This window comes from Corvus kubaryi, unplaced genomic scaffold, assembly GCF_017639235.1.
Source record: "Corvus kubaryi isolate FWS band 111438036 unplaced genomic scaffold, C.kubaryi_AGA036_p1.0 133, whole genome shotgun sequence".
Lineage (NCBI taxonomy): Eukaryota > Metazoa > Chordata > Aves > Passeriformes > Corvidae > Corvus > Corvus kubaryi.
In genome coordinates, this window is record NW_024580667.1 from 19,134,496 (window position 1) to 19,156,542 (window position 22,047).

The window sequence follows — 22,047 nt, forward strand, 5'->3', positions numbered from 1 at the left end:
TTCATCTAATTCATACAAAATGAATATAAAATATTAAGCTGCTACAGAAGACCTAAATAGCAAAGGAGGTTCTCACCATGGTTAAATAGTCCCTGTAGTAAAATTTAATTTAGAAAAGGCATTATTCAACTTCCAATAACAATATTCTATAAATCAGGTTTTTTGAAATTATCAATTACAGATATAGATACTATTCTCATATTCATAGAAGAATAAGAGTAGCTATCCAAATAGTTATGTGGAACAAATTACCCTTTAAAAATCCTTACTCTTGTTTAACATGCATTAGGTTGCTATTCTTGACATTTTTGGTGGTTGAAGGCTGGAGGTAATGCTTTTCAGCACAGTACATCCTATGATTGATCTGATTACACAATTTTTCAAAGTCTGCAGTACAGGTATTTCATATATCCCATTTAATTTCAGAAAATATATAACAGTTATGCAGAGGACATGTAGATGTTTTCACTACCTTTTAAAATAAATATCCTGTTTCTTCACAAATTAATAACTGCAAATATAGAAGAGCATACTTAAATAATACTTCTGGGACATTTTGCCCTATCCACAAAACCAAAACAGATGTATAATTAGAAAGGAGTTACTACAATTGTATCAGTAATTTGATAAATTTATGGGCAGGTATCTTATTTTCTTGTCAGTTAAGGTTTATACTTAGCAGTCAGCGTATTTTTCAGAATTTGGTCCAGCATGTTTTAGTTTTAAATACCTCAAGAACTTGGTCTTCCAATCGTTCCCTCAAGAAATTATTCTATAATCTTGTCTAGAGATAGGTTATGCTTATCACTACCAAGTGACAGTGCTTGCAGGTATAACATGATACTCTTATTTAAGACCTGAAACAATCTTCACAGAAAGATAATTGAAGTGGAAAAAATGCTCTTAAATTTAATCTTCTATGGTCAGGCAAATAATGGAACTGAGAGTGGAAACTCAAGACATTTATTATGGCTGCCTTGCAGCTTAACACCAACAGTAATGTAGTCACGCTTATTCACTCCAGTTTAGATTTTCAATTCATTTTGCATCCAGCAAACCTGAGCTAAAGAACAAATTAGTTATATCAATTTACTTTACATGTGCCTTATTTACCTTACCTTTATATCTAACTTATTTATAGACTACATGGCATTTTATATACCATACCCTATTTATGAAGGACTTCCTTCATATTCATGAAAAGATTTGGAAATTAGAGGCTATCTATATTCCACAAATTACATGGCAGATAAAGAATAGCCTAGACAGCAGTTTGTTTTCCTTTCCAGTAGAGGATATGGGAAAGAAGCCTGTTTGGCTGCATGCACACATAAGATTATTCGTACGTCTTAGCCAGGTGAGATCCCTGGGAAATAAATAATAGGCATCTAAAAGGCCAGGAGTGAAGGACAATGTATTTTTTATATCTTCATTTACATGTATTGTTAATGAATGCTGTATCAGAACAAATATCTTTAGAAGATATTTATGAAAATTTTGCACTGGTTTCTGACTCTTCACAAAATAGAGTAATTAGGAGTGACAGATGTCTCTCAGTTATGTTGTTAGCTTTTTCTGATGTTCTTTAAAGTAAACCTCCAGATCATTTAATCTTCAGCCTGTGGTCTTTCGAAAATAAAAAACTGGCAGCTGTTTGACACCTGAGAGATCTCCATCTACCTAAGAGATGCCATGTCCTCCTTTATGACTTAGCATAGTAGCATAAAAAAATGTTGTATTTACTGATGAGACATTTCCAAAGCCATAGGAACATTTCTCCATTTCAGTGATGGTGACACTTAACTACTGAGGGATGGCTGTCCTGCAGGAGAGAGTGAGGAGCAGAGGGTGGTTATGTGGCCAGCAAGGCCATGTCCTCCTTTAAGCAGGGCTCTGCCCTGTAGCGTTCAGCAAGGGAGCAGGGCTGGGATGGGGATGAGGACTAGGCTTGGGACAGAGCCCTGTAACTACATAGCAAAATCATGGTAATGGGATGGTGGAGATTGATCTGGCTCCAGGGTCAGACATCTTCAGAGACTGACACATAGGGCTGAAGGAAACTTGGAACAGTCATTCCTGATGACAAAGCTGTAGCAGTTGGGGTGTTTTATCACTGATGACTGATTTCTGTCTAACCTGCCCTCCAGGAGAAAATACACCTTTTCAGGCAATCCACTTTACACAGAAAAGAGACTATTACCTTCCAGTTTGAAGCAGTTGAAGCTTGTTAGAAGATGGGCATCCCTTCAAACTATATAAGCCCATGTATTTTGCTATTTTATTTTATGGCATGTTTAATGACATTCTGTTATCTTCTTTTGACTTATTTCTGTTTATGTTACAGAACACAAGACTCCACCAGAACCCATTCAGGGCTGAGCAAGGTGAAAGAATGACTTGATAAATCTTGTAAGCCTGACTTTCATTTATACGCATGAATATAGTGGTTATATATATTTTTTTTTTGGGGGGGTAGAGATTTTCTTCAGCATTTCTAGATATGTATTCATCTTGACATCCAGCATGCAATTGATTGCTAAATTGCTTTGTATCTGCTCAATACCCTGTCTTACACATTAAAAATGAAGATACATAATCAAATAGAGTTCTGATTGATTTGATCAAATACCTTCCCACCTCCATAGAAAGTTGCGACCATATAATAATAGAATAAAACCAAAACAATAGAAATAGATCTCAGATGTAAAAAAGTAAGATTGTACAAGAAGAAAACATGTTTAAATGTTCTATAAGTAAAATAGCAGTAGTGATGCTATGTTTCTTCAGTCATATGTCCAAGGACAGAATTGCTTTTAGGGATGGGAATTTTTCTGCAACATTTTACAATGTTCATTATATACCATATAATTATCTATATCTGTTTCAATTAGAGTTCATATGTGACTACTCTATATTATCATCTAATCAGAAGTATATTTCTGCTTCCATATATTACAAGTATATTAATCTCATGATTTCAGAAATGAAATCCGCTGACCTTGCCTTTTAAATTATCTCTTAACTAGTGTACATGTGGTACTATGAGATAGCATTGTGTGCATGTGTTCTTATGGTCCAAGAAGGCTTCTCAAATTATTTTTCTTTTTGTGGATTTGATGATTTTTGATTCCTTTCTTTATTGGCATAAAGCTTAAAATTGGAATTAAAATTAAATTCATTTCCTATTTTAAATTTCCAGATTGATTACATACAGAATATTTACCTTTATTTACAGATGATGAACTTCCAGAACATTGCATAGAAACAGTTGGCCAACATCTATGTGTGGTTAGGCAGAGGATGGAAATTGTCACTTCTGGCTAAATGAGAAGGCATTTTTCCACTGCAGATGTGCACTTACGTAAAGGGCATAGTGCCCTGCTGACAGCCGGGAAGGAACAGCTTCCAAAAAGACAACAGAGCTCAAATAACTGAAGTGCTGCCATTGATGGATACAGGTGGCAGAAAACCTGGGAGGTGGGGGTTATTTCTTACACAGGAAAGTTATCTGAATGCATGGATCACTGTCCTAGTAAATGTTGTGAGTTGATCCAAGGCTTGGATCAACTCACAATTTGTCCTCAAACTAGAGGACATATTCGTGTCAGTGATATGTTGACAAGTCCCTCCAAAAAGAGGAGGAATTTGTTTTTCAACTACAAGTTTCATTATTACCACATCACCATTTTGACACTTACTGAGTGGGTAAAATGGTTGTGTGCAAGAAATGTGGCAAATATCTGGGTTGTGCAGAAACTCAGTGAGATGACTAAGAAAATATTTCTGCTGGTTAGCAGTAGTCGCTATCAGCATCAGCTACAGCCATGTCAACTACAGGAAGGTTGAAGAATTTAAGATCATGAGAGAAATGAGGTGGGCAAATACAATTACAATCAGTTTCAGAAGAGCTGACGGTTTTCTGGTTGAAATCCCATGGGAGGCTTCCTGCAGGGTGAAAGGACACAGGAAACATGCCTGATCTTCCTGGACACCCTCATTAGAGCACAGAAAGGGACCATTCTGGTATGCAAAAGTTGAGCAGGAATAGCAGAAGGTAGGCTGTACAGGGAACTTCTGACTTGGTTGAGATGTAAAAACGAAATTCATAGAAGATGAAATCTGAGATGTGCCATGTAAGAGGAACACATAAACTTTACCCAGGTGTGAAGAGGAGAAGTTAGATTTGGTATGGAGTGTGAGAGACTGCAAGAAGGACACCTGTAAAGACATTGGCAGCAAAAGAAAACTAAAGAAATTAGGCCACAGCTCAGAAGGATGGAGAATGCAGTGATAAAAGATACAGAAAATTAATTTTTCATAAAACCAGAGAAAAATCCAGGGAAGTCTTAGCCTAGAAGTTTCTATGGAAATCTTGTGATATATGTCTTGACTGGACAAGGCCTTGAGTACCCTTTTCTAACACTGAATTTAACAATGTGTTAAACAAAGCTTGCTAGATGACCTGCAGCAGTTCCTTCCAGTCTATATTTCCATTCTACTTTTATTTCTTAAATTATGTTCTTTTGGTTTTTTTTCCAGTAAGGGACAGAGACTTTTTGTTAAGTAAACAAAGTTTCCAGGAATGCAGAATCTGACCTCTCATGGAGTGATGACTTCCTTGATGACTTTCCCAAACTTTTCTTTGTTTTAATCAGTGCTTTTCCATACCTGTTTATTTTCTTTTTTAATTTCTAGCTGTAACATTTAAGTAACTGCAAGATATCTTTTCTTTTAACATTCCAAAAAGAAATTGGTTTCTTATTGCACAGCCTAAAGGAATTGAATGAAAAGGTTGCTACAGTCTAATAAACATTTATTTTCAGAGAAAAATTAGCACTTTGTTGCCTCACAATTATATAACAGGTTTTATCCTTGTCCTTTCTCAGCTAGATCTTTACTGACATTAATGGCAGGTTCTCAACATAGCAAGGTCAGATAGTTTTAAATAAAGAGTGGAGGTGAAGGCAGCAGTATTCCCTAAGCTACTTGAATAGTCTTTCTTCTGTGCATGGTATTTTGAAAGCAAAAGCAATTTATAAATTAATGCCAGGGTTACTGAACCATTCAGTGGTCTCTAAGAGCCCCCATGAATTCCAGTTACCTCCCTTTCACAAACTTATCCCATAGTATGGGGTCAGTACAGTGAAGTTCACTGCAATCAAGGTGGGACAAGGTTTACGTTTGTTTGTCTTCATCATTCATAGATTTTTTAGATTAATTTGACTGTAATCTGTTTGTGGCAAGGGAGTGCTGTTACAATTCTTGAAATATGTGCCAACACAGGCTGAGACAGATACATCTCAATGAAAGGAAGCAGGACCCTTACTTATACACCAAAGCCTACTAAGGGCAATGGATTTAGATATGTTTTATTTGATAATAACTTTAGGTTTTACCTTGTAGATAATTAGACACTTTACTATAAATGACCCCAACCTCCTGTCAGCAACATAACCTCAGTTGTTGGGAGAATACATTCTGTCCTTTTTTACTATATTCTTTGCATTTCTATTGTAAGATCTCATAAGATGGGGAAAAATAATATTGAAAAATGACCAAAGCAACCAAACAAAAAGCCCCACCCATACTTTGTGGATGATTTCTGCTAAGGAGTCCTATTTGATATAATTTCTCAGTGTAGATCCTCATATGAAACGCTATATCTAGATGCATGACTTAAGGGAAAGGTACTTTGAATTAATTTATTTTGACTCTTTGATTTGAGTCGAATTCTGAGATGAAGTTTTTGAGACATGAATTAGACCCTCTCTGGAAAAGCATAGGACTTTCAAAGTCCTATCTAAAGAAGGAAGATATGTTTCACCTGAAGACCAGAACATTTCCTGGCTTCTATCAGTATGTATGTCAAATGTATGAGAAGCTTGCTGTTCCACAAGAGGGAAGAATATCTTTTGCCCTGAGCTATCCATATCTTTTGTTCATTTTTTTCATATACTAATAAGCATAATGAGAAGAGCAAGTAATTAAATTTAATATTAACTTATTGAGCACTTCAAAATAAAACAGTGCTGTGCTGCCGAGAACAATATACCATGCCATCCACAGTGCACAAGTCCCACAATTAAAATGCTAATTAACACTTATATTTATAAAGAACAAGGTTATTTGATTATAATCCCATTTTCCCTGCTCTCTTCAGCATTATGGATTGATAAGTCAGTGAAACAACAAACCAACCCAGCTGCCTGAGGAATGATTGAATTTTGCTTTCTCCACATGGATCTGATATCCATCATGAGGAAGACATTAGCCAATTTAGGCAGAAACAACATAGAAGTTTCTTTCTTCTTTTTTTTTCTTTCTCTTCATCTCTTTAAAGAAACTGCAGTTCAATTTTTTCATCAGAGCCTGTGGAGAGCTTAGCTGGAATCATATCCCTTGTTCAGTTATTGAAATCAAAATCCAGAATACAGTAAATAGAATTCAGAAGGTTCAGTTATCCAACAATTAAATAAAATATTTATGTTTCTTCATCTGTCTAGAGAGTTTAAAAAGAAGAAAAAGAAAAAGTCAAAATGCATATGTGTGTGCATTCCTATAGAAATATATACATTATCTAATCATATATACACACACTTATGTGTATGGTTGTATAAAGGTGACACTGTAAGTATATTCTAATATTTGTGTCTCAGAGTCTTATAAGATATGGGATTATTTCTAGGTCAATTTATTCCTGCAGTTAAGTAACATATGGGATGGGATTCATCACAGATGTTTCTCATTCTTTTTTCAAAATACAATAAGAGAAAAAAAAATATTATGCTCATGCATATTCATGGTAATCACAGCAGAGTATATATGTCTTTCATATAGAAGCTCATTGATGTTCAGGAGTTTCCAACAATCAGGGACTTGTTCTAATCATTAGAATACAAGGCATGTTTATGTAGAGCAGAAAAGAAGTGTCACAAACAGAAAAGGCATGAGTGGTCCATACAGCCAAGCTTAGTGTTTGGAGTAGCTGTGTTTCTGGACCACTGAACTTGAAAATACTGAAAAGATGGATCTATTTTTTTCTAATCCAAGATGGTTTATGCATCATCAACTCTTTTGTCATTATAGCATTTCGTATTTAAAGCTTAATGTAAAAGGACCCAACACCTGTGTATCTGCACAAGTATTTGATACACATCTATACAAAACCTCTTTATACTGAGCCCCTGAGGAGAAGGAAAGCATGATTTTCTCTACATTATTTTTCATCATAGATCCTTATGACATCTAGTACAGGTTTGTGATCTCTACATGCAATTTATACAGTGACATATTTTGTGCTCTTTTTTTTATGTCCTGCAGATAGTTACCTTGTAAAACACATATTTTCCCTCTTCAGGACAGGACTGTGCCTTCCTTTTAAAATGAGTGGGAAAATGGAGTCTTTGCTTGAGGCTTAATGTAATGAATACAATTATCATGAAAGAGTCAACACTTACCATGATTATCCTTTTATGTAACTGCTTTACCTAGCTTGGATATGAAGAAATAAGTTCTACATTCATGGAACTTCAGATTAGGATTTCCTTCTTTATTTATTTCCATCAGAGCAGATGATAAATTCCCAATTGAAAAACAGAGCGACGGAAAAAAAAAATATTTTAGTTGCAATCAAGTGGCTGAATTAATTTCCTTCAGAATACTGCACGTGTACCAAGTAGGATGAACCTGAAATTGCAGACTGAGCTGGTAGCTATAATTGAAAGGTATATTTTTCTGTCTTTGAAAGGTCATACCTTTCAGGATGTACTCCTGGTGACTGGAGGTGGATAAATATTCTACACATCTTCAGAAAAGGACAAGAAGGTTAGCCTGGGAAAATACAGGCTGGTCATTCTCACTTCAGCACCTGAAAAAATACTCTTGGAGCACATTTCTGAGCACATAAAGGAGAAGGTGACTGGGAAGAGTTAGCATGCATGTACCAAGGCTAAATCACACCTAAATCTCACTGCTTTCCATGATGAAATTACTGGATCTGCACATAAAGAGAGAGACATGGATGTCATTTACCTTGACTTTATCAACACTTGGAAGTCTCTATTTACAAGTGGAGTTCCTCAGAAGTGTATCCTATGACTTCTGTTATCTTCACAACAGATCTGCAAGAGGCATAGAGGGGATGGATTAACTTGTAGTGAGACAGACTGAGGAGTGACTGACTAGGAAGGACCTCTACTAAAAAGGGGCCTTGGGGTGGAGGTGTCAGCAGCACGGCTGGCAGTAAAGAAAGCAGCACCCTGAGTGTTATCAACAGGAACATTCAACCCCCCCTTAACGTTATTGCTCCCTTTTACATATCACAGGTTAGACTGCATCTCAAATGCAGTATCCAGTTCAGAGCCCACCAATGCAAGATGGATGTTGATAAATTTTACTTAGATTAGCTGGAAACCATCAAGCAGCTCCAGCACATATCTCATGAAGAGAGGCTGAGGGAGATGGGCTTGTTCAACCTGGAGAAGAGATGGATTGGGGACCACCAAACAGCAGCTCCTCATCTGTAAAGTTATAATTAAGATGGATTTGTCTTTGAGATTTATGTTTGAAAGAATGACAGGTAATACCTGCATTAATATAGAGATTATTTGCTTTGATATAAGGGTGAAAAGCACCACCATAAAGATAATGTAACACTGGAATACCCTAAAAAGTGGTGTGTTGTCCATCCTTTCAATCCAACATCATTCTCCATCACTTCTCCCTGTAATCTTACAATCTTGGAGACTTTCAAGGCCAAGATGAACAAAGCCCTGAGCAATTTGTTCTGCCCCTAGAACCGGTCCCACTTTAGGTGAACTATGGCTACCTAAGCTCCCTTCCAAACTGAATTATCCTATGCTACTACATAAAAGAAGAGAGAAAATATAGTATGTTGTGAGAATTTTTCACAGCACTTGTATTACAATAAATTGCCAAGGAAAAATAGAGCTTTCTATTAAACAATTTATGCTACATATCCGTTATGAATAATAATAAATCCAGTATGACTTCCTTTAAAGTATTAATTAATTTGGCCTTTGAGTACTCACTGTGGCTTCATAGTAGTGAATTTGCACTACTGTCAAGACATGTTAACAAAAAATACGATGAGAGAGTGCCTTTACTGCCTTTACAGGTCTTCAGAATTTTTATTTCTTACTGCTCACAAGATATGTAAACCTTCTTAGTCCTGGATTAATAGTCTCCAGCTATGTGAGGTGAATGATGGACAATTCATCATCTTGACACCTGGATGCAAAAAAAAGGGATTTCTCGAGGCTGTAAAAGATGCAGATGGACAGTAAATGTAACAGCTGGAGAGGTGCTACAAAGTATGCCCATAGATTAAAAAAAACAAATTGCTGCTCCTTACTGGAGAAGCACTCCTTATTTGAGAATCAGAACATAGGATCAGGAGCCTTATTAGTATTCTGGAAGAATCTGCAGGACATGTCTTCACATTACACTCACACAGACTTTTTTTTCCCTACTCTTATAGATGTCCTTTCCCTTATCAATCTTATAGGTTGTGTGAAAAATACTGGGAAGAAAAAAAGCCAACAGGATACTCAGTAGCAATTTTCAGTAGTCTAGGAAAATTGTTTTATAATAGTCGAAGACATCTTGTGCTTTTGGTGAAGGTAAGTGGTAATTTATTAAGAGTTTAGTTTATGGTGTTTTGTCTTATGTACAATATCTATGCAAGAGAGATTTCTTTGAGTGTGATTTGAATCTTATTACCTTAGGTGTGTATTTTTAGTACACACAAACAAGGAAAATCTTTTGACATTCTTCTAACTATAAAATTAACTTCAGCATATTCTTTACTATGAGAGATCTAAATATCCTTATTTTTAGTAGTCTTTAATAGTTATAAATTGATGTACTATGTGCCACTATAGCATTGCTAATATCCTAATGTCTCCTGTGGAGAGAATCCTGTCTTATTTCTGGATTTATTTGGTTTCCTTGAAGATGTGAATCACAAGAGGAGACTTGTCTTCCTGCCAGAAGTTTTCTTGCAAATAGCTTTCCTCTTTTTGCAATTTTTTATCATTGTCATCTAGCATGGCTGAGGAATTTTGTTTCTACTGGGGAGAAAGACAGTTCATCTTTGCAGCTTCTCTCTGTAAAAACACATTTAAAATAACTTTGAAAGCACACAGTTCCTTGCTTCGGGTTTAATGTCTCTGCCCCTACAGAAGATGCCATAAATAAAATGAGACACAAGAAGAGGTGAGAAACAATGAGGAAGAGTGAGATAACAAAACAGAGGGGGAAAGAGGGCAGTGAAAAAAGAAAGCATTATCTCACTGAAAAGTAAATAAATTGCCACTTGCTGACAGAACTCTAAAATATTGAGTAAAGATGATCAGATAAGATGAAAGGCTAAGGTGAATCATTTAAATCTCACAGGCTTTGACTCAATAGTAATTAGATTATGTTACCTCAAGCAGCAAAAGAAAGATATCTCAATGAATTTATGAATTGCACCCAAATTAGGTGTGATGAGTGACTTAAAACTTCGGTTGCAATTTAATATTTTTAGTAGGATAGAGATTTAAGATAGAGATTGCCTATCAAAAGGAGGCTTAAGAGACTGCTGGTTGGTTTTATAGGAAAAATGTGTGTGTTGACAGATAACATTGATTTTCCCAGTATGAACTGATTATAAAACTGTGAGATGCAGGTAATAACAGCAATAATAACATACCTGAACTTATAGTGTGAGCTTAGCTGAACATCTGCGCCACTGCTAGAATTAAGGTGCAGAATTATTGTCCCTCCACTGCTTTCAAACATGCGGCTGTTTGGGAATTCTTTCTTGAACAAATTTGCTAATGATTCTCTGTGAATCCTTCATTTGTTAGTTGCTTCATAATATATCCATGAAAATGCTTCAGGACACATCTTTGCAAATAGTATCACTTTTACTGAATATATTCTAACAAATATCAACTACATTTCATATTTACCACTCTTCTTCAGAAAAAAATTGATATCTATTTTTAAAATGAATCTCACGGTATTCCCTTAACCTCCCTCTGCCAAGTATGGTATATTCTTAAGAATTCTGTTTAGAAAAAGAAAAAAAAGGGCAATGCTTTTCCCTGATATGAGTTATTTGCATCTTTTTAGTCAGTGGACCTCTGGTGGGTTTTCTCCAAAACTATGAGAGTATTTTAAAATAAATAATTTTCTTTTAAACAGGTCACCTGCTTGTGGCCATCTCCATAACAAAAATAAATAGTTCATGAACAGGTAAATTGTAGTTTGCTGACCAAAAGAACATGATAATAACTGACATATAAACTCAAATCATCATTCAAGAATGACTTGATAACCTGAGTTTTGTTGTGTTTCTTTCTTTTTAAGAAAGAACTTATTTTGCAATGTATGATTTAGCATCTTTAATATATTTATTCTACTGTAGGCTACAAACAAGGTAATTGAAGTCTTCTTTCATATGTTAAGTAATGGAAATCCAAGCCTTTCTCTGCCTCAACATGTGTTGGATAGCTACATGGTGTGCATGACAAATCATATTTGGGCTCTAGCAAATTAAAGCAATATGTCACTTAGGCCAGAAAACTCAGTCTCCCAATAGGGGTTAAATCCTCTGCTCCTTCTCCAAAGCTTACAAAAGCAATTTTAGACTAAAAATTGAAGATTATTACAGGAAATAAAATAAAGTGAGGTAGTAAAAACAATGCTCACAATCATCATTTATTGACATAAGAATTAGTATTTATACACTGCTTTGAAAATTTCAGCATTTTACCAAGATTAGTTATTTACTTTGCTACCTCGTTTGTTTGCTTTTTTCCTGGCCTTGAAGTAATAACTATATCCCAGTTTGTTATTTCAATTTACTTCTCTACAATATATTAAAACATTTTTCACAGTCTTTTTCAGTTATTCCAAATTGGTCCAGGTGTAAAGTTCAAGAAAAAAATCACAGTCCTTAGAGTTTTCCACAAAGAGTAACCTGTGTATTTTAGTTGGACTTTCAGTGAGACTAATCTGCCTGGATTCTACAGATTTTATTTTTTATAAGATTTGGATGCTGAGTTGAGTCTGCATTCCTTTACCATATAGAGTAATCAGACATATCTTTTTGGCCATAAATGTGGAGTGCTTACTGAACTTTGATGATATTTATAGAAGCCAGACCCCCTGCTTTTGCTTGCTGGCAATTATGTATAAGAACCTTCTTTGGTCCTTAGAACACTTTTCAGAATTGACACAGTGAACAAACAGAATTTTGATGGCCCTTTTAGAGCTATTTATAACTAAACACAAAATTGGTTCGCATTAAAACAAAGAAAATGCACAAAATTATTTCTTCACCACTGCGAAACTTCAAATTAAGCTTTTATATAACCAGGAAATATGTTTTCTGAGTGTATCTCTATTTAGTTGGAACTAAAGGGATAACAACAAAAGCAGTATGAAGGAGGTTTTTTATACTATTCTTGGCCTGTTCTGAGTCTTCATGGAAGGAAGGTTACCCAGAAGCACTACTGAGAGTAGTAAGACCTTGACTACATCTGCCCAGCTTTAACGTACAAGGAGGTTCTGATACATGTTGGGAAAAGAGACAAAACACAGATAATGATTATAGGTCAGGCTTATCCAAAAGCAGTAGATGACATTTTCTAGGCATGCACTGGAAAGAAACAAAGAAGCACAAATGAAACTCTTAACAATGTTAATCTGTATAGAACCTTGGGCAAAGGGGACCAAAAGCTGGTAATAACCTATATAACTACAGCTAATACAAATATAATAATAAAAACAGTAATAATGATACTAGTTTATATTAGTTTAGAGACGTATTAAAAAAGTGCCCCAACAACCCAATGGTGGTTTATGCCAATGATTTAACTTAGAAAGTAGTAAACAGTGAAAACAACAGTCCCTTGAGGAAACATATCCACAAATTCTACCACTGCTCTGTGTAAAGGACAGGTGGGAAGACAGGATGTGGACACTTGGAGCTGCTGGAGTCCTCTGCCCATACAGAATTTTTGCAGCTGGTCACATAGGCCTGAAGGCTGCTCAGCTGAATAGACATCCTGTGTTTAAATAACACTTTTTAATTAAATGCAGGAGTAAAAAATAATGGCATGGAGTAAGAAATTATATTTATTTTTAGACAGCTTGTTGTAAATATACAACATTATCACTCTGATTATGTATATTGGATCTACTTATTCTTTCATTAAAGTAAAATTAGAAATAGAATTTGTCATGCATTTATATTGACAGTCATCTCTTCTTTTAACTTGCCTTATGAACTATGATATTTCAAACAGTGAACACCTGTCAGAATCCAGCACAACAGCATTCTTGTTTTATTTTTCTTTAAGAGAAGGAAGCATGTGTAAAATGCAGCAATAGATTTAGACCCTAACCATTTTCATACCAATTATAGTCCTTACCTTTTAGGCATCGGTTCTATGTACTCGCCTAACTTCCAACACAAGGGTCCAAAGATAAGTAACTATCTAATATACCACAGTACGAACCAGCTGAACTTAGACATTGGCCAGTAGAAAAATACCCTGGTGGGTCTCAGAGAGGCTTGTCATTTGAGAATTGTTACAAAACAAGGAATGCCTCCTTGCTGTTCAGGGAAAGCAGAATTTCATTTCAAGACACTTTTATTTGCTCAGGCAATATATTCTTAGTTCAAAATCTTTACTGCTTTATAAAATATAAATTACACCCAATATAAATTATGCATGCACAATTATATTACTTGTTTGAACTCCCTTAATCACCTTTCATACACACATTAGGAATATTTTGTGGGTACCTAGGTGTCACTAAACCCCTGGAAGAAAGAAACTGTAAGCATTTTATCATCTCCTGTGGGAAAAGGTACCTTCAGTTGTGCTGTGAAAGGGTCACGTAGCTTGAAAATCTTAGATTCTTAAAAAAAAATCAAGGGTGAATGTGACACTTCACCCTTATCTTTAATGCACTCATCTATGAAGAAAACTAGGATTTCCATTCACAGTTGTAGGATAATTTGTGTACAGAAAATATTCTTTAATACAATATAATCTGAATTGCAAAATATTAAAATGCAGAACTATCTCAGGAAAAGAAGTAACTTAAAGCCCTAGGGGGTGGTCTCAGCATTTATTATGGAGAACTGCTTGATGGTTTATGACATAGTGTAAAGTAAAATAGCCCCATGAGGAGGCTGTGAATGCTTCCATTTACAGTGTTAGAAGGTCAGAGTGTTTTACACACATAGAAACGTCCCAGCTGCATTTCCTTTTGGGCAGGCTATCCTAACCTTGCTCTTGAAATACGTATGCTGAGAGATTGCTTGTGCCTGTACCAAAATTTAGGAGAGTTGGACTCTGCAGATATGTGATACCGAGTTACAGAATAGATTTAACGCATCTGACATTAGTCCTCCTGGAGATTAACATACAGTCTCTTGGAGACTGTTGATTTACACCTTAGGATGACTCTACATTCCATTGCTCCTCCCTCTGGTAGATGTCATTCATGTGGGACGAGAGGTGTGAATGTAATTCTCTTCATCCAGAGAAGAAACCTGAACTGGGATCTGAATAAACAGGGTCCAGTGTTAAACAAGTGTAGCAGTGTTCAGAGCTGCCATTGGCTTTTGTCAGAAATTGATCTGCTAGATTGGCTGAAACCAGTCAGACATACTTTATCAAGGAAGATAAGCTGAACGATTCTGGTAAACACTGTGGGAGCAAAGTACTTGTTAGCACTCACTGTTTGAAAGTAAGGAGGTTTTTGTGTGACATCTAGGGAAGTTTTTTGAGGCTTATGGTTCTAAAAATATCAGTTCTTTCCTAAGGTCCCACTTTCTGTGGGACTGTAGCCTTTTAGCTAATGGATTTAGCTCTCTTTTTGTTCCTATTCAGTAGTATTTTTTGATTGATGTGTATTGTTTAAAATTGTAAATAATAACATTTTCTTTACATTTGAAATTATTATTGCTGATTTATGAAAAATACTAAGTTTGTACTACCATATAATTTTTCACATCAGTTTATCTTTTACTGCCTAACATCTCTCCCCTTGTTCTCTCTGAGAAAACTTCAATTCCCCTTTCACTAGGATATATCCCTTGAATAAGACTGAATTAGATCAGTAGCTGATCATTATTCATGTACATCTATTTCCTAGGCTAAAATGGGAAGTTTATCATGCTGATTCAGTGAGGACATGTATTTATCCCTGAGTGAGGAAAATACTTTGGGTTACTCTAATGAGAAGACATATTTAACTGGATTGCTGGGGTTTTTTAATGAATTTGTTTTTGTTGTTTGCTGTTTGTTTGTTTACTGAAACTCTTTCTGATATAGGCTGTTATCAGCAAAAAATTGTTCTAGAAATGTATGAGGAAGAGGTCAAAATTTTGCCAGGAATTTCACATTTCTTGTAGGAAAGAATAAAGTTTCAGTGTTGTTCAAACACAAATAGCAATATAATATATGAAATATCTAGGACATACTGTCAATTTAAGTATTAAAATCTACTATTTTGAAGAAAACTCTGCCAGAAATACCCGGATAGAGATTTTTTAGGAACCTAATGCCTTAAACATACATCAGTGGAAACAACTAACAAAAAGTTATTGAAGTTTTCTGAAACAGATGCATCTATGGTCTTTTAAAATTCACTGATTTTAAAATTCACTCACTACCTAGAGTAGCCAGCCACACAAATGTCAGCAACTTTGCAGATGTAAGTAAGGAAGAAATGTTGTCTCACTTCTCTGTTACTGTAGTTTTTATTTGCTTTTACTGTGGATTTCAAATAACCAGGGCATGAATATAGGGCAGACTTTCCATTGCCTCTGCCAAGTCTACAACAAATTATGATGTGTTGCTTACAGGGTACTCCTTTATTTATTCACAGATGCATTAAAAATTTGTTGCTGTCTGTGTGACCTGTGAATAAATGATGTTTCTTAAAGAAGATTCACCACAGGTTTTGACATCATTATTTTTTCCCTGATAAAATGCAGGCAGATCAGAGTGTTGCAGGCAGATCAGTGTTGCAGCCAGCCCACTCACTTCAAAAGCTGCTTTGTATGTTTTTGAGTTTGAGAATGATCTGTTAGTTCAATTAGGAGTTCATCATAACCCCTATAACCTGTGACAAAATCTTCAGTTTGATAATCTAGACAGAACAGCTAGACAGAAGTCACAGAGACTTCTATAATTTCAGAACTTTCCAGAAGACAGTTGAAAAACGTATTAGACATTTCTGTCTCCTCATCTTCTGGGAAAAGGAGTCACCATATTGTTATGAAAACAATCTACAGGCTATTCATGTAGGAGTTGTCTTTGTACTTACTGAAGTTGGGCTTATTTGGGTTTTTTTAGGTGTAAGAAATGTGGTACAGAATATATGTAAGTACTGCCAGACAGAGATAACGAAATTCCCGTAAAAAGTTATCTCACCTATCTTTAAATGCCTGTAGATGATTTCTACACTTTAGTTTGTCACTGCTTTACAGTCAGTGAGGAAACAAGCACTTCTGTGGAATCTCATAAAGCAGATATTCAAAATAGTTCATGTGAGTTGTGCCCAGTTTCTCTCCATTCCCTCTAAATGAAACACTGAACTAACTTTCCAAGAGGTAGGTGTAGACCCACTATAGACTTCTGTGCATAATTCATTTGCCAAAATATGAGAATCTAAGGATGTTTTTTGGAAAACAATTTAACCTGCACTGCCTCCAGCTGAGCTCCAGACTCCAGCCCCTGCCCTGAGGTGCCTGTATTTGGATGGGCAGATATTACACAGAACCTGGGAGAAACCAATTGTATTGTTGAGGAACACCCAGACGCTAGACAGACCCTACAGTGCCTAAAATGTCATGGGAAACAAAATTTTAGGCAAGAGAGTTATCCTAAAGAAATTAGGTGAAATAAATCCATAACAGGATTTATTTATTTAAATGAGAAAGTTTGGATGAGGTTGGAATTGTTATAGAAGCATAGGAAATTTCTAGCAGACACATGTTAAAAACACTCTGTCCAAGTTTATCCCCTTACTGTGGAACAAGGTGAGACTTTTTTTAAGAGATTTATGGTCTTCTCTCTTATGAATTCTTTTAGGGTTATAAGAAACCTGTAAATACACAAGAAACATGATTCAGCACTGCTATTTCATTCTCTGCCAGCACCTTTATCTGCTCCCTGCTGTGAAGAATGTTGCAAGCAAGCAGATAAAAGATATTTTTGAGACATACAAGTATTTTTGGTGGCCATTTTTACCATTTTTACTTTTCTGACTTGGAAAGCTTCTTATATTTGTTCCTTTGTTTATGTGAAATATGCTGGGTGGTTGTTGTGGGGAACTTCCTTATTATTTCAATTTCCTTTTCTTGATTTCCTTCTTTTCGCTTTTCTTTGGTTTTGGTTTGGGGTTTGGTTTTCTTTGGTGTTTTCTTTCTTTTTTTGTGTGTGTGGGTTTTTTTAGGGAGTTTGTATGAGGGGGATTTTTAGGTTTTTTTACTGTTTATTTAGGTGCATTTTTATGGGTGACTTTTTCGTTTGTTTTTCAGGTTTTCTTTCCTCCCATGGAATTTGCTTTTTGGGTTGGGGTCTTTGGTTTTGGTTTGTTCTGTTGGTTTTTTTTGTTGTTTTTTCTTTTAACTTGTGCATAGTTGTTTATTTATCTACCTATTTCAGCTTTTATGGGCTTTCTTTATATATTTATTTAGAGAGGCTGTGGACATAAGGGAGGCTCCCAGCAGTTTCTCACAGATGTCATCCTGTGCCCCACTACCAAAACCTTGACACACAAACCTAATGCAACATCTTGTTTTTTGTGGCTTAACACTTTACTTACTTACAGCAATTTGTGAGGCATTTATTCTTGTTTTTTTTCTTCCAGATTTTTATTTAATCGAGGACTGGGAGAGTTCAATCATAGGGTTGAATTAAGTTTTTATTTTTTTTTTTTACATCACACCATGACCAACCCCTGTGGTTTGTAGGGTTTCTTTATTTATTTACTTACATATTTCCTTCCTTTTTTCCCCCCAAACTGGGATTTCTGTATGCAATTGCCTCTGGAAGCTCCGTAGTGTTTCTGCAGACCAGTTTTTTGTCAGCTGTTCCCTGCAAGGAGAATGGCTCTTGACTGAAAAGGGTGGACACCCATATAGTATAGCTGACTTTTGACAGAGCGCATCAGGCTCCTGCCCAGCTCCAGGGCTGACAGGTGTTTCACTAGCAAGCAAGACTGCATGTAACACAAGATTTGTAGCTGGCAGTGACTGTGAAGGGGCTGAGAAACCAGAAAGGCCTTGACTCACACCATGCTTGAGAGACACATGATGTCACCTCCGTCAAGGTGACAGAAGATGTTCTCCAGATGAGGCACGCAGTCCTCATGAAAAGGGGGTAGGTGACCTTGTGACAGTGGATGTAGGTAAGGTTGAGGTGCTTGTTGTCTTCTTTGCCTCAGCCTTTATTAGAAAGGTTTTCCAGGTCTTTTTGCCCAGAAATAGGGTTCAAGAAGGAGAAGAACTTTCCAGTGATGGTAGAAGATCAGTTAATATTTATCTTGAGCATTCTTGATCCTTAAAAGTCCACAGGACTTAATGGATACATACTGTTCAAAAGGATAAACTCATCTGAGCCAAACCAAGGTCCTCTAAGGTAATTGGAAATGGAGAACTGGCCCTGCAAGGAAAGGCTGGGCAAGCTGGGTTGGAGGAAAAATGTTTTGGGTAATGGGCCGAACAGTCCTCACCCACTGCTTTCAAGAAGCCATGGATCCAGAACCAGTGGGGCCTGGTAGAGGAATAGAAGACAATAAGTTGGTGTTCCAGCTGTTTATAAGAGGTGGTGTGGTGTCGGAATGTTCACTATGAGTTCTGTTAACCATTGGAACAGGCTATATGAATATCTGTCCTCAGGCATTTTCTAAATGTCTGGACAAAGGCCTGAGCAAACTTGTCTTAATTCAGTGTTGAACCTATTTTGAGTATAACCTTGGACTTTGCTTCCTACTTGAATGTTTCTAGATGGAGTATCATTTAATGGGCATTTAGCTTTCTAGTTAATATCTTGGCCTGTCATACAGTTCAGCCTACAGATTTGATGAAACCATAAAATATTTATTTTGGAGTACCTGAAAATTAGACATTATATCTTTAAACACTTCTGGGCCTTGCTAATTTGGGAGTTCTCTGGGACTAGTAGGATAACATCAGAATAAGGAGACCAAAACTGATACAGTTCAAGATTCCTTTTGCACATTCTTAGGAAAGATGAATGAAAGGAACTGAAATTATATTTTCCATTTTTACTGTTGATTGGCTCCTTCATAAATACTGCTTGGTCTTCTAGTAGTAACAAACTAACATGCCCTCACTGAATCCTTTTCATCATCTTAATTGCACACCAGACTTAATGAATGTGGTGTCTACCTAACAGCAAAGCAGAGCTGCGCTTTGTTCAACACAAAACATAGTAATTTCACCTGTTTTTGTCAACACAAAACATAATGATTTCAGGCATGCCACAAGTGAGGAAAGACAGCAAATATCTCTTGTGCATTCTATTTATTTACTTGTTTTTCATTTTGGTTTCTGCCCCACCCTACCCCCAGTGAAGCTCCATCATAACTGCAGACTGGTGGGAACTCAAACCCAAAGATTTCCAACCTTTTCCACAATCATGAATTTTGCAAGATTTCCCTATCACTGATTATTGATTCCAAGACCATTTTTGTCAGGACTTTTGAATTCAGGAATTACTTTTGTGTCCAGTAAGCATAATAAAATTTGGTGCTGCTAATAAAAAATGAACATTTTACACAGATGATTGCACTCTGATTTTGTAACTTGAAGTGAAAAAAAGTTGCTCATCCTAGAAAGTATTCATCTTGTTATTTTTAATTTTGTTTGTTTTTTTTCTCATTGCATTCGAAACATTAAACAATCTTTTTTTCTAAATATTTTCCAGCTAACAATCAAAAAGTCCTTAACAAATTTTGGTGTTCTGTTTATTTTTGCTTTGGAGTAATATAATGTATGTAAAGGGGATTTTTGTTATAATCTAATTTATTTTTGTAACATATTTCACCTGTTCATCAGCTTAAACACACCTGAGTTTTTCAAATGTACCTATTTTAACTGGAGCATAGTCCCTCATAGACATATCTGTATTTATAGCAGTCCTCTTAAATAACAAGATCTGTTGGTGTGATTATACTTGTTCATGCAGGCGAAAAGTGCATTAAAATATTTCAAAGAAATTTTATTATTGAAAATGAGTATACATTTTGGTGACACTGTTTTTCATTCCTTTTCATCACTGCTAAACCCATAGCAATTATCACACACAGAAAGCAGTGGTTTCTACAAGTGGGAGTGAAGAGGAGTATCCTACCTATTCTACTGAAGCAGATACTAAAGACAGATCATCTGCAAAGATAGGAAAAATAATGCATGGAAAAAGCTTTTTATGTGAAATTATTTGAACTTCAAAGAGAATTGGTTTTCTATTTTCTTCCTCACCTTCCTCCATGAGTTTTTCCTTTGCTTTGTTTTCTTGTGTTTTATTTTCTTCTTTTCTCTTTCTCTCTTTTTTTACCCCCAATTTAGACTAAGGGTACAGGAAAAAATATTGAGGGTATTTTGTTGGTGACTTTTTCTTCCTGTCAGATAAGTTTTTCTATTAACTTTTTTAACTCCTATCTCTGTCTATAGCTCAATCTTGCATTGGATTTTACTGTCTTTTAGTATTCATCAATAAAACAAACACAGTCTTGGGGGGGATTTATTATTCTGTGCTATAAAATCAATTTATAATTTTTTGTGTGGGCTAAAATTTTCTGAAAATTATTTGATATCCTGATTAATTTTCCTACCTTACGTACTGATTATGAGCTCTATACCTGGAAGTGAGAGATCTGTTCTAGTTACTAACTTTAGAAGACTGATATTGCTGCAAACAGATTTTAGTCACCAGAAAATGTTTACATGTCCTTTCCTGACTTGTTGATGGAACATGTAAGCAGTCTTTTTACCAAAACCTAATTACCAAACTGCTCCAGTCTGCTTATTATTACCAGAAAAACTGTTGAATATTTAGGAGCTACTCAGAAAATCAAATATATTACAAATATGTGAATACAATACTTAGATTGAATTTCAGAGTAAAAGATGGAACTGCAGAAAGACAGAAACACTTTGGAATATTATCAGATAAGTAATTAATTCATAAGAATCTTCTACAAGTTCTTTTCATGCAGAGAGAAAGGGATGTGTTTATAGTATAAGGAATATATCTAGAAACAACATAGATTAATAAATGCAGATATGCAGAGACCCATTCTAACATAGTTTCATGGTGTCTAAACTACAGTGGAAATGTTTATTGATTGCAAACTCAAAAGAGTATCAGACAATTTATTTTGAATATTTCTTCCTCATTTAACTTTTTTGCTAGTGACTATCTCATTATTCTTTAAAGTTATATAATTACAAGTTAGTAAAAAAAAATTCTGTGTAGAATTTCTAACTCACCTTGATAACATATATTAGGACAGGAGGTGAAAATGTTTCTGTAATTGAATTAATAGGTCAGATAGTAGGTCCTAGAGCTGCCCTTTGTTAGAGATAGATGGTAGAATTACAGAAAAATCTTGTTTCTTCTAACAGCCATAAGTGGTTTGAATCTTATAATACACACAAAAAAATATTTGTCTTCATATCTTTTTTGCACTCTACTACTATCCAGCACTGGTGTCTGTAATCATTGCTCATAAAAAAACAAACTATTAAAAACTCCTTATAAGGAAGTTGAAGTAGACAGGCACTATAGTAGAGACAGATATTTTGATGCATGACTAGCTGATTTTAAGATAGATGAAAAATAATTTACAAAACGTGATTACATGTGATTTTCTGTTTCCCAAGGACTTACTGTAGTTTTTAGATTGTCAAATAAATTAATAGAACATGGGCTAGCAAGAAAATATCTAGTAGACTAAATGATAATAAATTTAAATTATTTTATT